This window comes from Melopsittacus undulatus, chromosome 1 (genome assembly GCF_012275295.1).
Source record: "Melopsittacus undulatus isolate bMelUnd1 chromosome 1, bMelUnd1.mat.Z, whole genome shotgun sequence".
Classification (NCBI taxonomy): domain Eukaryota; kingdom Metazoa; phylum Chordata; class Aves; order Psittaciformes; family Psittaculidae; genus Melopsittacus; species Melopsittacus undulatus.
In genome coordinates this window covers 46771031-46788442 of record NC_047527.1, presented here as the reverse complement: position 1 = coordinate 46788442, position 17412 = coordinate 46771031, and positions in this window count along the sequence as shown.

Below are 17412 nucleotides of genomic sequence, written 5' to 3'. Positions count from 1 at the left end.
GCAGTTGCAATTGGATAAAGCACTCTTCAGTTTGTTCCCAGCAGTTCTGTGCAGTGTTGCTCTATGATAGGACTAGCAAGCGCATTCTGCTTGGAGGAAGATTCATCTTGGCTCTGTGTGTGTGTGAATTTTGAGTTCAAATGAAGCCTTACAAGAATCATATTTCAGGTGCCTACAGTTTTATAAACACAGAGTCAGAAAGAAGTGGTTGCTGTCACAGAAGTACCTACTTACCCCTTTATTTAAACACTCAAATGGTATGAGCTATGGTACACATCATTAATATCATAAAATCATAGGATCATAGAATAATTAGGGTTGGAAAGGAAGTTAAGATAATTTAGCTCCAAACCCCCTGCCCATGGGCAGGGACACCTCACACTAAACCATGTTGCCCAAGGCTCTGTCCAACCTGGCCTTGAACACCTGCCAGGGACAAAGCATTTGCCACTTCTCTGGGCAACCTGTTCCAGTGCCTCACCACCCTCACAGTGAGGAACTTACTATTTATATCTAATTTGAACTTCCCTTGTTTAAGTTTAACCCTATTACTTCTCTATCGCTACAGTCCCTGATGAAGAGTCCCTGAATATGGCAGAGAAAAGCCTAGTTTAAAATAAATCTGACTTTCACTGCCCAGGTGATGGCAGACATCCCTTTATTTTGTAATTTGAGTCTATAGCAGACCAGGGTAGCAGAGTTCCATTTTGATGAACTAGTTTGTGCTTTTATCACAGAATTTGCTTTGTCATTGTAAAAACATTAAACTATTTTAAGTTTACACCTAGAATGACTGCAGTAAATACATTAAAACTATACTACATCTACCAAGGAAATAATCCAATGCCTGATGAAGTAGCCTTTGCTGGTTTATTGTATAGCTTTTAGTCTCATAGTTATTAATTTACAAACTTCAGTAACTCATGGTAGGGCTTCCACTAGCTAGTGCTATTTAAAAAAGTTCTGCTGTAAGTGTGAAAACTTATTGGAGTGGTATTCTGAGCAACAGACTGTTCTGCCCACATTGGATATCGTATAAATTGTGCACAGAGCAGTGCAAAGCGTAAGAAGCTCCAGTGTCCTGTATGTATAAACAGTCTTACTTTTTTTGGTTAGGAGCATAATGTTCTATCACATGAGAAACCTGGGCTGTGGTGTTAACCTCACCTAGCTCATAGTTTAGGAGCATAGCAGAGGTGATATTTTCAGCCTCGAAGGGATAATGTATCATACTTGAGCACCTTGTTCACAGCAGTGCTCCAGTCCTGAAATAGGCTATCATCACTTCTTGTGGCTGATGGCTTTGTGCTGCAAGGTGGCAATGGCACCTAATGTTGTGAGGCAAGGGGATGTGGGTGTGGAAGGACAGAATTTAATGAGGAACAGTACTTTGCAGTAGTACTTAAGATTCTTCAGGCTTTGTGTCCCAGCAAGCTCTGGGTAAGTGAGGATAGGCACAAATAGCATGGACTTTTACATAAAAAACAAACAAACAAAAAAAAAACCCACCTGGTTTTGTATAGTTTACAAGTATGCAAGGATCATTCAGGGAGCATTACTTATAAGGGTCTACAGTGATTGCTTCAGTACCATGCAATTACACACAACCACCCTTAAAGCAGGACCTGTTTTTTGCTCAAGCTAGCACACAAACCTAAACCCCAGCCTGCTCAGGACAGAGACGAAGCAGCAGTGCCATGGGACATGTGCCATGAAGTCACCAATTCTCTGCCTTCCTCTCTCCCAGGTGATTCAACCTCCTCTCTCACTCCCAGCTGAAGGGAGTCTGAAAGATGAGGGTCATTGAATTGGCTCTCCCTCTTGCCAAGTCCTCCATTTGAAGGTTCCAGCTGTGGAAATGACCCGTTACTTTTCTAGCCAGCTGTTTAAAAGGAGTGCCAGGATCCCCTTGGGACAGGATTCTAGTTCAGTGAATCCTAAACATATGTTAACTGTATCTTACAACAGGTTAAATACCTCAGCTCCCAAAAGAGGCAAAACTGAAGATAGATACACCTGTTTGCCCAGAATTTGATGCCACATCGTGCTATGTCTGAGGAGGCTGCAATTGCATTGCAAAGTGTCCTGACTGTTTTGGATTCTTTTTGAGTTGTCTAGCATTTGTCATGCACTGGTGTTGTGTGATTTGGCAGAAATGTTTGCAGTTGAGCACTCAAAAGTTAGGCAACAGCAGGTAGCCAGAAGAAATACGAGATCTTATGTGCCTCTAGATATGAAGCTTGGAGCAGCCCATAAACACATGTTAAGAAATTGGTTCAGTACCAACAGAGAAGTGTGGCACCTGATATGCTGGCACTGCAAGCTCAGGCATGATGCTGCAGTAACACAAACTCAGCTTTAAGGCAAGAAGACTTGCAGGAGGGAGCTGTGTCTGTGCTCACCAATGACTTTTTGTCATTTCAGTGGAGGATTCTACCACAGGTGATCAAGTTTGACTTTGCCTAGCTGGGAAAAATGTCAAGATCCAAATCCAAAACTTTATGACTAAGAGAGAAAATGATTGCATGATGTCTATGACAGTCCACTTCAAGGGCTTGGCATCTCTCTTGCACAGCTGTAAACAGAAGTGGTTGCCAAATCGACACATCTCCAAACTTGTAGCTTCAGATTTTCTGAGATGTCCGCAGGATGCAGAGTTGGAGGTAGGTATCAGAAGCACAGGTGGTGGGTGTAATTAGGAAACAGAATACACATACAAGGATGGTCTTGTACCTGCTGCGGGTGCTGCAGAGTGAAACTATATAATGCATGTTCTTTCTGTGCTGAATGGCACTGGTTGAAGGTGTTCCTCCTAGGTGTCCTAGTTGCTGGAAGTTGCAACTCCTGCCAGAAGACGATCCAGTGAGGCCTCCTGGGCAAGGCAGCTGGGTGAGGTTACACAGTTGAGGAAGGTATTTCTGCTAATTGTCTGGCTTGAAGCAGATGAGGAAGGGCTTGTGTGCCCTTTTCTTGGCAGAGCTGAGGTGACAGTGCTTTCTGGTAGGGGCATGGTAACCCCCAGTTAGGAATGATAGTCTTTGGCAGGCACAGCTGTTTGCAGAATCCATGGCCGAGTATGGAAACTTCAAGTGTCACTGGAAAATTAGCTAGACAGTGGCAAATATAATATTTACAGATAGGAAAAATCTAGCCAGGCTTTTAGGCATTAGAGGGCTTTAGCACATGGTACACTGGCAGCCACAGGGTTGCAGAACTCCTGGCTTACATTTGCCTCCTCCAGCCTCTTCTCACTTCTGCCTTCCAGCCCTCCCCCAGAGGCAGGGCCAGCTGGAGGGGAGACCCAAGGGATGTCCTTGCCCATGCTGGCATCCACTGTGGTCTGTCCGGCAGCGGAGCTCAGCAGCTCTGATACGGAAGAAAGCACACAGACAGCCTGCAGTTTTGGCTGCCTACAAAAGCAAGTGCTGGCTCTCAGCCCTGGCAGCTGGAATGCAGAAGTGCAAAGTGAAAGGAACAAAAGCACTGCTTCCTTTCTCTCCTTTTTGTCTATTTATTCAGTTGGGTAATCTAGTCTGGGAGGCTGTTCTGTGGGCATCCTGTGCCTTTCTCCTGCTGGTGTAACCTTGACTAAATCCAAGTACTTTAATAAGGAGAGAGCTATAGTTCTGCATGGTGGTACCGCACTGTGCAAAGAACATGAGGGAAGTACGATAACACATAGTGACAGATGCAGAGCACTAACGTAGGTGTTAAACCTGTGTGCAGCTCACAGCCCAACAATGTTGGCTCTGCCCCATGGCTTTTCAAAGTGAATGGGTTGAAGAGTTCGAAGTTGACTGTGTGTGGGTTTTTCATAATAAGTCCTAAAAACTGAACTTACAACATCTTTGTCTGAGCAGATGTTTGCCTGGGGAAGCTCAGATGCAACTTTCCTTTCCTTTCTGGCCCTTCTTCCCAGAGGTGAGTCCTTACCATCAGCAAGTCTGAGATCCATGAACCCAAAAAGGATAGCAAGAGAGGGAGAGAGGAAGAGGGAGAGAACATCAGCTCAGAGATAATTTTTTATATCCCTTGATCAGAGTCTTTCCAAAAGTGCCATATGCAGGAGTTTCCCCTGCATTGGCCACAAACATTTCCTCAGCAGGTGACAAGTCCTTTTTTTTGAGTAGCATCAAGTACTATTCCCAGACTCAGCTACCTGCCTGCCTTTTTGGAAGGTGGGCTTTTCAGGACTGCAGCAATGGCACATATTACAGTAACTTTCTTCTTATTGATTAAACAAGATAGGTTTTTCCCTGAGGATCTGTGGCATGTACACAAGGAGAATGGGAGAAGAGCAGGAGCTTTTAGTCTAAGAGGGGGACAAAGAGTCTTAATGGCATAAATACAGAGGTTCTGTTGTTTATCATGCCGATATTTCATGCACAGCCAGGGAAGTGCTGATGAAGCAGTCACACTTGGGAAGAAAGATTGTTTACTCAGTAAAGAAATTACAGAGCCACAGACAAACATTGCTCATGCTCTTTAAAAACTTACCACTGTTCAAAAGGCAACTTCTGAGGTCATCTATTAATAGGATTTATGCTACTGAGCAAGCTGTCTGAAGAATACAATAGAAATTAGTTTCAGGGCACCTTTGCTTCCTGATACTTTTGCAATCCAAACAACAAACAAAAAAGTCAAGATTGCTATCTGTATTTCTTTGAATTCATAAACTTCTGTCTGAGATTTGGCTGCGGGTAAGTAAATACAATCCAACTGCATTTTTTCTTCCAGTCTGCTTAAAAAACAGCAGAAGAATTCCTCATTGGCTTCAATAAGGGCAGAGAGAAGAGGTAGAGGAAAGTGGAAGCAGCCTTCCAGCTACCTCAGCCAAGAAGTTGGCCACTGCCTAGGTCTGTGAGGTGTAGCTGCAGTGAGCAAGCCCCTGTTAATAGGGCTCCCAGGACAAAGTGCTGTCTCTGACACATCTCTTGAACTGCCTGCACTGCCTGGAATGCTGTAGCTCCTGTGCCAGATCTGGAGTCAGGATATTCCTCCTCACTGTCCCTGTCCTCTTCACTCCCTACAGAAAAATGCTTCCATATAGACCTTTGGTACGGTTAAAGAGCTATCAGGCACATCTCTTTGCTTACATTTTCCCCCCATTTGGTTAAGTGCATAAGTTCTGCATTTCTATTTGACTATCTCAGTGTGTGCTGGAGGGGAAAAGGAGGCCACATGAAACAGCTCTGCTGTTTGTGCCCCAGGGTATGTCTACATGGCCTCCAATGAGCAGATGTGGGTTTGCTCTGCCCATTCTCTGAGATCAACCAAACACCACACACAAGTGTTACCTTGCTGCGGGTCTCAGCTGCCTTCAGCTATGTAGCTTCCTGTGAAGAACCCAGGGCTTGAACCCTTGATTAAATCCAAGATTTGATACCTCCAACTAATTGGCCCTCTCTCAGTGTACAGCTGTGTAAGGAGGCCTCAGCACTGACACTCTGAGTGAATAGAAGTTTTAAGGGAAATTTTAGGGCTGATGCTTTCCACCTAGGTGGAAGGGATTGGCACATAGCAGAAGGAGCAGCTTGTGGACCTGTTGTGGGTGTGCTATTTTTGCCATAGGACAGAAAAGGTTCCTGGATCACAGCCTGAAGAGTGATGAGGAAGATGAAAAACTGGAAATAGAAATTGCATGCCACATCCCACTGAAAAAGACATTATAAAAGAGGTGGGTGTAAACAGAGCAAATCGGTGGTTTGTGACCAATAGGGGAAAAAAACCCAGGAGACATTAAAGTTGATGTTCTTTAACATTTTCTTCAGTGGTCTGGCTTTGAGTCATCACTGCTAGCAAAATTTGCAGACAGCTCTAAATGATATACAACAATGGGGACATTACACAGTGATCAATATTCCTAGAGCAGGCCCTTTTAAACAAAATGCATTTCCATGCTAAGAATACGAGGTGTGGCTGAGGATCATGGGAGGTGGTCCATAGGGTAAGGCAAGGGAGGCAGAGAGCACTCAGAAAAGGAGCTGAGAATAAACTTCCTGGGGGACTCTGAAGGTCTTCAAAGGTAGGAGAAGGGATGGAGTAATCTTTCTGTGAAAGCCTTGATGAGACCAATACTGGTCTGTTGCCCAGAGACCTTGTGTTCACATGGTAAAGTGGAAGTGGGAACAACTGGAAAATAGCAGTGAAGAAAGTCACAGAATTACTTGTGCTGTGGCATATGAGTATGAGTACCTTGAGAGGGAAGAAATGTGGGCTCCTAAAGGGTTCCTGAATGAGTACTGGTGGCTTAAAGTTGAAACCACACAAATTTACACAGGAAATCAAATACAGGTTTTCAGTCAGAGGGTGGTTATGTGTGAAATAAGGTAGCCAGGGAATTGCTGAGGGTTTTGTTTCTTGGTATTTTTAAATCAAGCTAAATTGGTGAATAAATTACTAGAATGATTATATATTTTCTTGTCTTAAATTTGACGAATCTTTCTTTTATCCTGGATGAGTTGTAAGGGAATGTACTGGATTGTGCTTGCTTGGAAAGACATCTAGGGTTCAGGGTCTGTGCTGATCAAAATAGATGCACACAGACATTTTGATTTTGTAATGGCAAAACAGTACTTGAAGGATATAAGGATATAAGATGACCAAAGTCTAAGTGTCACAAGAATAACATTGATTCTAATATTCTGATCTGAATGTAATGACAACAGCAGATTCTTCATTGTAAAGGTAATGCTGCTGAGACTTTCAACATTTGCAGAATTTTCTTCTCTGCCAAAAGTGTGGCACTCAAAGCTTTGTTTGAGGAAAGGTTCTCTTTTCATTGCAGGGAAACAGTCGTGGCTTCACCAATTTCCTTACCCTCTTTTGAGCTGCTGTGATTTCTAGCACAGATTTCTTATGCCAGTTCTACCCAGGTCTATTGTGATTTTTGATGCTGAAGGGCTAACACTGCAGATCATGAAGGTCAGATGAAGGTAGGAAAACTGCAAAGCAGCATGACTTTGCACTCAATTGCAAGCTGATTGGGAAGAAAATAGTTGCAACCAGACAGCCTGTGTCCTGCTAGCTTAAACCTCACAGAAACAAATGCCCTTCTTCATTTAAAGGGTTATCATTGCTTATTGGAACTGTACAAAGAAAAGAAATAAAAGTCCCTAGTGGGATGTGATATTCTATTAGACAATATTACCTTCCTTGTTTATCCATTCCTATGCCACAAACCCTGAACATGTGCTACATGTCCTTAGGCACTCATTGGTTAATATACTTGTGCAGTGTAAGGCGATAAAATAGTAATAATAAATTACAAAACATGGTACAACTGGAGCAAAGATACTCTACAAAAATTATATCTGCTTTTCTTCTTTGGTATTTCCTCTCAGCCATAGTTATAATATAAAACTACAGGTGAAGGTATGGTCTGACACATTAATAAATCTTATGAGAAAAACTAAATAATTCATTAAAACAAATGAACAAGTTAATAAGAGCAGAAGTGAGTTTAAATACAATAAAATATTATTAATACATCTCAGCCTTTATCCAGAGTCTGTTTAAAGTGAATCAATGCACAATTAATGGGAAGCCGAGCTCCAGTTTCTGTATGATTATGTACAGGTGTCATGGTTTAACCCCAGCTGGCAGCTAAGCACCACACAGCTGCTCGCTGGCTCGCCCTGCCCCGGTGGGATTGCAAAGAGAATAGAATGAGAACCTGCTGGTGAGAACCAGAGAAAAAGTGAGAAAACAGTCTGTGGGTTGAGATAAAAACAGTTTTATAGGTAAAGCAAAAAATACCTGCGCAAACAAAGCAAAACAAGGAGTTAACCTCTTCCCATGGTCAGCTATCTCCAGGAAAGCAGAGCTCCATCAGATGTGACAGTTACAAATGCCATCACCACAAATATCCTCCTTTTCCTTCTTCTTCCCCCAGCTTTATATGCTGAGTCTGACATCAAATAGTATGGGATATACCTGTGGTCAGCTGTGGTCAGCTGTTGGTCTGTGTCCCCTCCCAACTTCTTGTGCACCCCCAGTCTTCTTGGGGTGGTGTAAGGAGCACAAAAGGCCTTGGCTCTGTGTAAGCACCACTCAGCAGCAACCAAAACATCTGTATTATCAACACTGACCTGAGCACAAATTGAAAACAGCCCCATGCCAGCTCCTGTGAAGAAAAGCAACTCAATCTCAGACGAAACCAGGACAATAGGGCATATCATGCAGTATCACCCAATCTGAAAGGTGTTTAATCTTTCCAGCATTTCTGAAATGAAAGTAAATGTGATCTGGACTTCAGGCTGCTCAGCTACCGCAGTGATGGAAATCTGAGAAATGAGAGAAAATGGTAGTCAGAAAATAGCATGTATTTTGTGGCAGGACTCTTCACAGTCCCCTTCTCCACCAACTGCAATTTTCTATCTTCATAATTTTTCAGTTTAAATGGAATAATTTGGTTTTGGACAAAACCATAAGAAGCCTGCATAAAAACCCAACAAATTTAATTGCAAGAAAATTGTCAGATGTTTGTTTTGGATTGTTAAACTTATTATAACTGGGGCATTGATTCATAAAGTTTTCATTTTTTTGTAATGGGATTTCTGTGGTGGCAAAAAAAAATCTGAACAAAGGAGACTGTTCTGGGAGAAAAAGCTGAAGGCAATTTTGGAGGGCAGGAAAATGAACTCTTGTGCAATTCTTCTGAGATTTTGGGTGAGGGTTGAGCTTGGAGGCCTGCTGAGTGAGTCCATTTATGTGCTATCCAGGGAGCAGTGATTTCAGTAAGACTTTCCAGACTTGGCATTGAAGAAGCAGGTCCCATCACTCTGGGCTTTTTGCATGGCAATATTTTGACGTGTTGAAGTAGATACTGTGGCTTTTGTGTAACTTCAGTTCATCATATGTTATATCCTTCTCACATAAGTAAATGATCCAAGAACTCAGAGAAAATCTCAATTTAAATAGACATCAAACGCTAGTTATTGTTTGTTTTAGTGAGAAAAACTGCCCTATTTGTCTGTGAAAGAATTTACAGTCCATTCTTGAACCTTTCTTTTGAGACAGGTGCTGCTTTTCTTAGGGGCAAGGATGGCCTTTTGTGTCTTACCAGTGCTGTGTTCCCCGGGGACTTTTGTAAGAGCTGGTACCTGAGGTTTTTATTTTACTTTGGTGTGGGTATTGTGGAGATCAAAAAGGCAGTTGTGGCAGCAGAGAGAATTGTGATTGTTGATTTCTCACTGCTGCAGAGGAGGTCACAACAAGAAGGAAAGCTGAGGCCAAATCTTGATTTCAAAGAAAGAGGGACATTTCCTTCTTCTACTGTAATAAGCAGTGACAGCTACAAAGGCATACCCTGCCTTGCAATGTGATAACTTGTTTGCCTTTCCCGTACCCATGAGCATGGTCCTTCCTGACTGCCTGATGGTAAATATGGGTCACCCAGCCTGGAAGGAAGCACAGTAGACAGCTCTGGACATAACCTCTAAGAGAAACATGTGGATAAACTTGGTGAGTTGTGAGAAACAGCTCCTGAAAGCAGAGATGCAGGGGTAAGGAGTGTATGGGCAGGAGTTTGCAACTTATTCAGTACATATCACCAACACCTTCAGAACAACAAAGCTAATATCCCCAACAAAGTCTACTCAGAGGAAAACCAGGAGCATGGATGCTTTCTAGAGTGATATCCCAGCTTCCTTTCCCCCCATGCACCTTGGTTTTATGAGGCACATTTGAGACCAATGTCAGTAGCTTTGCCCTTACAAAGTCCCAGATGTTGCTTTGAAGCTGAAGTTAGAGGAGTCTTGTCTTCAGTGCCCTGTTGACTTGTCACAGTGGAAGTAACTAAGCCCCTTCCAGATAGGTGTCCACAATGGATGTGATAACTCTGCTCTGGATGTACCCCATTTTTCAGTGCTAGCCATACAAAGACTTAAATGCCTGGCTTTTGGATAGCTGGGGAAGTTACTGCACCTGTCACCAGAAACCTAAAGATTTTTAATACTACTTCCATCAAAAGTCTGTTTTTTCACCAAAGGCTTACTCCTTTTCATGCACATTGGGATGGGGTAAATGGAAAAATAGGCTGGATATTCGACCTGTCTTTTGTAGTTTGATTTCTCCAGGGGAACTGCATGTTCCACATCACAGTAGTACTTCAGTTCCTGGCTAACACTAAGATACGATAAGACCAGTTTGAAACTCCCTTTAGTCCACCTCAACATTAAAAGAACAGATTCTGCTTGCAGGGTTCCTCATGCAAAAGGAGTCCTGGCCCCATGTAAAAGTTCTCTACTTGACTCAGCCCTATGGAAACTTCCAGACCCATGGAAGGGTCTCTCCTCTGGCTGAAGCTCAGCACTTTGGGACAGCAAGGGCAGGAGGAGCCAGCAGAGGTGTGGGTCTCCCTGCTGTGATGCTGATGGGGGCCAGCTCCATGGCAATTTTTTTTTCCTCCCATATTCAGTCTGAAACCTTTATAGAGTCATAGAACAGTTTGGTTTGGAAGGGACCTTCAGAATTCATTTAGACAGTGGCTTAGACTTCAGTCCCGTGGTGCAGATGTTCAGCAACCTGAATTCTTTTGAAAATAATGGGTTCTTTTCAGGGCACTGGTTGTCCCCATGTTAAAAAAAAAATGACCCCTATCCTTGAAAACGAAAAGGTATGCTTCCCCTACTCTGTCATCTCTTCTAACACATTGCACTGAGGGTTAAAGGCGTGTCTCTGTCTCCTCCCCAGATGTCTTTATTAATAGCTTTCAAATACTGGCCTCCTTAGGCCATGGGCAGATGCAGCTCTGGACATGCTAGAGGCTGCATAGCACTCAAGGAGATAAGACAGTTTAGTTTAACACAGCACGAATGATTCCAGCCTGAAGTCCCAATCAAAGAGATTTACAGCTGTTTTAAAAAGACAGTAATGTTGACTTGACTGGTGAAAGAATGCATGAAACCACTCTCAATATAAAAGGCCTCATTTTAACAAGTAAATGTTGGAAGCACAGTATACATAACTTGATTATTATTTCATTAAAAAATAGCATAGTAGCTTAATTGTAACCCAGTAGCAATATTTGTACTTTTGGAATTAGCAGTCAATACCCCACAAGAGGAACACATCCTTTAGTTAAAACAATTAATAAAACAGACAGTGAAACAGATCTCCTTTGTCACCATTTAGGAGCAATTTAATACACTCTGTCCCTAATATTTTACGATGCAGAAATCCTGTTCTTTAATTTCCTTTTCAAGCCTCTGTCCAAAAAAGCTGTTAATTTGATCTTTTCTTCTTTGATGCAAGAGGCCTTGCTCAGCACCAACCAGGATCAAGCCCTGGGAGAGGCATTAAAAGATGAATATAAGCAAGCCGCTATCCTTTGCAGGGGGACGAAGACAGCCCTACACCTTGCGAGGGATGCCTCTGCATGGATGCTAATGAACTGACCATCTGCAATCTGCACCAAACAATTATAAGTGGCCTCTCCTGATTGCACTCCATGTGCTGGCACAGCCTGGTGGGAGGCACACTGTGGGCTGCAGGCTGCCGGTGCCATGGCCTGTGCACAGGGGCTGCTAGGGGCTCGGAGGAGCGGATCATGTTTATCCCTTCACCACAAGGCACGCAACCTGCTGAGCAGACAGGTGCTGGCTGTGCTGATGTCCATGGGCGATGAAGCCTGGTTGTCCTGGTAGCTGACATCTATATCTAGATCTATCTGGATTTTTAAACTGATACAACATGAAGAATGTCACTCTCTGTTACTGTATGTGTGTATCTTATGGACATCCTTTAAGCACTATGCCTTGACCATGTCTGCCCTGCTTTCTTCAGCTGATGGATTTTGCTGTTGTAAAGGGCTATTGTTTTCTACAGTTTTTTTAATTTATCCTTCAGTTCAAATGCTTCTGGACATGATTACAGTTAGACTCTTTCTCCAGTTCTATTGTTTCTACTTATGCTTTTAAAAACTTTAAACTTCATCTTAACAAAGCTCAGCTATTGAAACCAATGTAAATTCTGCCTTAACATATACAAAGGCTTTAGAAGGAGCCTAAGCTCCTTCTGTGCTTCTGTCCTACTGTGCTAAGCATGCTTAAACCTGATTGATGTCAGAGGGAATAGATTATATTGCATGTATTGTAGCACTACAGTAAGTCAGTGCTTCCTTTTTTCTTCCCTTTCTGATTTGTATCCAGCTGCCTTTCTACTGGTATTAAAAAGATTTTGTTAGCTTTGTTTGGTCCAAATTTTAACTAAAGTGAACATAAGCTTTTATAAAATCTACATCTAAAAATATGTTCCCAAGATATTCTGTAGTGAGCTATATTTTTACATCAATGTACTTTCTTCAGTAGTATTTGAGACCTTGCTACAATGGGACTAGAGCCAGTTAGAGAAAAAGACTGTGAACAGAAAAGAAATCCATTTAATTGAGCCTTCAGTCTTGCTCACAAGAGGAAACAAACTCTAGGTTCAAAGGAGTTTCAAGAAAGCACTGTAGGCGTCACCCAAGGCAAGATCAGTGAGATAACTCTTATCTAAGCTTTGGTCCATTTTAGGTAGGCAGCTTCCTACAGCAAAATCTTTCCTGTTCCAGGCCAGAGCTGAAATCAGAACAGGGAGGCAAGAGGGTGCTGCAAATTTCATCCCATTTGTGTTTAACTGAAGTTCCCTGCAGTCCTGCTCCTCTAATAACCTGGCTTGGACACCTCGATGAGGATGCATGGAGGTGAATGTGTGTGTGTGTGCATTGTGACCCCACTCCGTTCCCCACTTGCCTTTCCCCTCCTGGAAAAACCCAGGCAATCATTTTCTAGTGATGCTGGCAGTGACAGCATTCTAGCAGTGTGGATTGTGTTTTTCATGGAGGTATGAATTCTTGGTGTGACAATCAGCACCTGCCAGCACAGGTTTATGGAGAATGGGGCTAATGGGACAGTCCTCCCCACTGTCAGCACCTAGCAGGCACAAGGAGAGGTGGTGACAGCTGTCTGACTGTGAAGCTTCCCTTCCCCCCACCCTCAAGACATGACACAGCTGAACCCAGGCCTGAGCATATCGCGGTTTTCTAGCAACATGCCTGCACACACAAGGAGGGGTAACTCCAGGCAAGTGTCGCTGGGAGATGATATCAGGCCCCTTGCTCAAAGCAGCTTTGTGCTGTGCACCCTCTCATAAAACCTGATGCATCAGTCTTGTGCTTGTGCTTGTCTTTCATACCACACCTTAATTCTTCCCAAGTCTTCCCTTGCCCATAATATGGTATCTGGCTGACATACAGGGAATTACAAGAACAGAAATTGCTATGGTATGTAGGAATAGTGGGTAACCTGTTGGGATTATACAGACATTGTCATGTGCCTTTAAAGCTCAGTTTCATTTTCTCCCTTCAGGCTGTTTTCAGCATCCTTGATAGCCTTGTAGATAAATAAAGCTGGCAGAGACCACCTCAATAAGAAATGAATTTTTCATTTCTCTAGTAACCCAGCTAACCCTGTGCAGGCTCATCCACATATAGCAGATGCTCAGGCAAAGGCTAAAAAAAGGTGAAGACCTTGAGCCAGTCCTTTGCAGTAGAAAAAGGCACTTTAAAATTGAAGGTAACTTAGGGGGCACACTCCTTCTGCCTTTAGGATTTCAGCTGTCTTCCTAGGGCTTCCTCCTTTGGGAGCTGCTTTTAGGGCTGTTGAGCTTAGCTGGTGCCAGAGCTGCACTGCACCTATGCCACAGCCCACCCCTTACTGAGAACAAAGAGCAAAAGATCATTTTCCTTCAAAGGAGGTTTTAAAGTAAAATAAGTGGTTTCAGCTGGCAGGAGGCAGATCTTATAGACCCGCTCCCCTCATACCTGCCTAGGTGGCTCTTGCTTTCCTCCCTCCCACCAACAAGCAGATGGAAGCAGATGGGCTGTGATAAAGAAAGAAGTAAGGAAAAGGCTTTGGGGAGAGTCTGGGTGGGTTCCAGCCAACACTGGGACAGAAGTAATGAATTTAAATTTCTTTTTGGACAGAAACTCATCTATCCTTTGGGTTCTCCAGCCCCACTGAATAGGCTTGCTGCTGTAACATCCCTTCTTCCTCACAGCAAGTCTCCTTACACTAGTATAAGGCCAGGTCTGCCATAAGATAGGTGGGCACGCTGCAGGTTGTCCTTATGTGTTCAAGAGCACTTACCATGCTGACCAGAGCCCACAGTCCTCTTGTTTTCCCTTCCCCTCCACCTTCTTATAAATCCACCCTTGTGTATTTACACTGACAGTGTAAGGCACACCACAGTTTTTGAGTGAAGATATTTAAGTCAGTTGTTAAAGGTAGTTGTGCTTCAGTGTTCCTCATTTTTCATGTGACTCAGGTGGTACTAAGCGGTACTTCTTTGCAAAAGTGCCATTAACATTAATGTTTTTCAGAGGGAGCTACACATTTTGTATGAGCATTACTGAAAGCAGCACATGAATTTTTAAAGTAAGAAAGATCTGAAAGTGGCATATAAGTCATGGATTGTAGTCAGGGTATCAAGCTTCAAAGGGTTAAAAAGGATTGAAAAGTAAGCCATAAAGTGACAGAATAAAACTACCTAATATTAATTTTGAGATAAATATATGGACCTAAAACATACCAAAGTTAGTTTGGCCTTTTATATCCTGTGTTCTACTTGTACATCAATCTATGGTGAAGAACATATGCTGCCAATTAAAAACATGAGGTCAGTCACAAGTGGTGTTTCCCAGGGCTCAGTACTGTTTAATAGCTTTACCAATGACCTGGACAAGAGGATGGAGTGTAGGTTTGTCTTTTGTCAGATCAGGAATTTTGCAGATGACACCAAGCTGGGCAGAAGTGTTGACCTGCTTAAAAGTAGGAAGGCTCTACAGAGGCATCTGGACAGGCTGGATTGATGGGCTGAGGGCAGCTGTATGAGATTCAACAAGGTTAAGGGACGGGTCCTGCACTGAGTCACATCAACCCCACACAATGCTACAGGCTTGGGGAAGAGTGGCTGGAATGCTGTCTGGTGGAAGAAGACCTGGGAATGCAAGTCTCAGCTGGCTGAACATGAGCCAGCAGTGTGCTCAGGCAGCCAAGAAGGCCAATGGAATCTTGGTGTATGTCAAGAATAGTGTGGCCAGCAGAGCCATGGCAGCTATCATCCCCCTGTACTTGGCACTAGTGAGGCTGCACTTCGAATACTGTGTTCATTTCTGGACCCCTCACTACAAGAAAGACATTGAGGTGCTGCAGTGTGTCCAGAAGAGGACAACAAAGCTGGTGAAGGGTCTGGAGCACAAGTCTGATGAGGAGCAACTGAGGGAGCTGGCATTGTTTAGCCTGAAGAAAGGGAGGCTCATAGGAGACATTATCACTCTCTACAACTACCTGAAAGGAGGCTGCAGTGAGGTTGGTTTCAGTCTCTTCTCTCAAGTAACAAAGAGATAGGACAAGAGGAAACAGGCCCAAATTGCACCAGGGGAGGTTTAGATTGGATATTAGCAAAAAATTCTTCCCCAAAAGGATTATCAAGCACTGGAGCAGACTGCCCAGGGAAGTGTTTGAATCACCAGCCCTGGAGGTATTTAAGAGATGTATAAATGTGGCACATATAGACATGGTTTGGAGGTGGACTTGGCAGTGCTAGGTTAACAGTTGATCTTGATGGTATTAAAGGCCTTTTCCAGCATCAATGATTCTATGATACTATGACTTATCTTTCAGTTTTTGAGGTTTGTTTTTAAAGATGTATATATACATACTTATATTTAACAAAGGAACTATTCTTGAAGAATAATATCTGCCTAAAATTTTGCAAGTCCTTATTCAATCCTTTTGTGTTAGTGGAAATATTTCCAGTGACTTCAGTATGCCATGGATTAAACTCTTGTTACAATACTTGCCGATCAAAAGCATTATGCTTCAGGCACTGCTGCAACAACTAATCCTTATGTGGCCTTCTAGCAAATGTAATTATCATCCTAGTGCTGGGTTAGCCAACCTGTGTGTTGTGTGGAAGGGTAGCTGGTAATTTAGGGTCAAATCAGCAGAAACCAGCCTAGCAGCATGTTTACCACTCCAAATCAGCTTATAGCAGGTGGTAGGAAATGCAGAGAAAGTGGGTAAGGACTGGATCTGCTAGAAATTGGTTCCTCTTCTGGACAGTAGGTACTTCTTTCTGCTTTGATCACAAAACATACGCTTTGCCTTGGATATGGGTGTGGGATTAGCTGCCTAAAACACTTATGTCTTGTCTTTCCAGTTTTGGAAAAGAAAAAAGTGGGAATTAAGTTGTGTGTTTTCATCCTTTTTTGACTTACAGAACCCTACAAATTTTGTTTTGCTCTAAATTGAATAGAAACCTATTGAGAAAGATTTGCCTTTTTGGTAAATTTCTCCATGACTCAGTAAACTAGTCTGCTGATATCAAGGTGTCCACCTGCTCAGGTGCTAACCTACTGTCTAACACTATGTCCATTGACATCACCACCATTTCCCCCCCAGAACCTCTTCTGACATATCATCCTTTCAGAAGAGGTTTCAGGCCATAAATCCTGATGAAAAGAAATGTTTGGTTTTTTTTAACCTGCAATTAGCCAGGTTTATCTTTGATCTTTTAAGCCCTGCTTTTGTCTTTTTGGCAGTTGGCAGTTAGCTGCGCTTTTCCTGCTTACCAGGAACTGTTCCTTTAGTGGAAGCCTGTACACCTACCTTGGGACTGGAGGTCTAATGTGTGACCTGAGAATAATGGAGAACGATGTTAAATGAAATCCTCGTGGTAAACTTTGTCTGCTAGATGCCTAAGTCTTTAGTAAGGATAGGTAGCATCAGAACAGATTTTAAGAAAGTACACAGTGCCTTCAGATACTTAAAGAGGCAAAACGACTTAGTTTTTTAAACAGCTCAGAGCCACAGATACAAAACCATATTATGTGTTACAAGAGATAATGGCTCTTTAAGATAGAGTAGCTATCCAGGATCATTCCCTCTGTCAAAATAGATTGCCTGCATGAAGTAAGGCTGCGGTGTTGGAAATTGATCCTGCAGAAGGATTATCTGGCAGCTGGCAGCTGCCCATGCACACATCTTTTTGCAGATGAGGCCTTCTATAACCTAGAATTTACTGGAACCTCATTAGTGAAGTGTCTCCTGTGGCAGACAGCTTTTAACACCTGCAGTGTCAAAAGAAAACCATTATAAATGGATAATATGCATTCTGTAGTAAAAAGCTTTTTATATAGCTAATTTATTACCTAGTTGGGCACTTAAAGATGAAAAAAACCCACAATTAGAGAGTTTTCATGCCTTATAATGGACTGTCAAAGTTGTCAGGAGTGGCAAACCTAGCTAACAAAAAGAAAAAGCTCAGCAGACTGAAAAAGAAGGTTAGTAGCTTTTCTACAGGGCTTTGTTTTTTTCCCTGGCAAAAGTCAGAAATATGCAACCAAACATTCAGAAACAGTTTTGATTG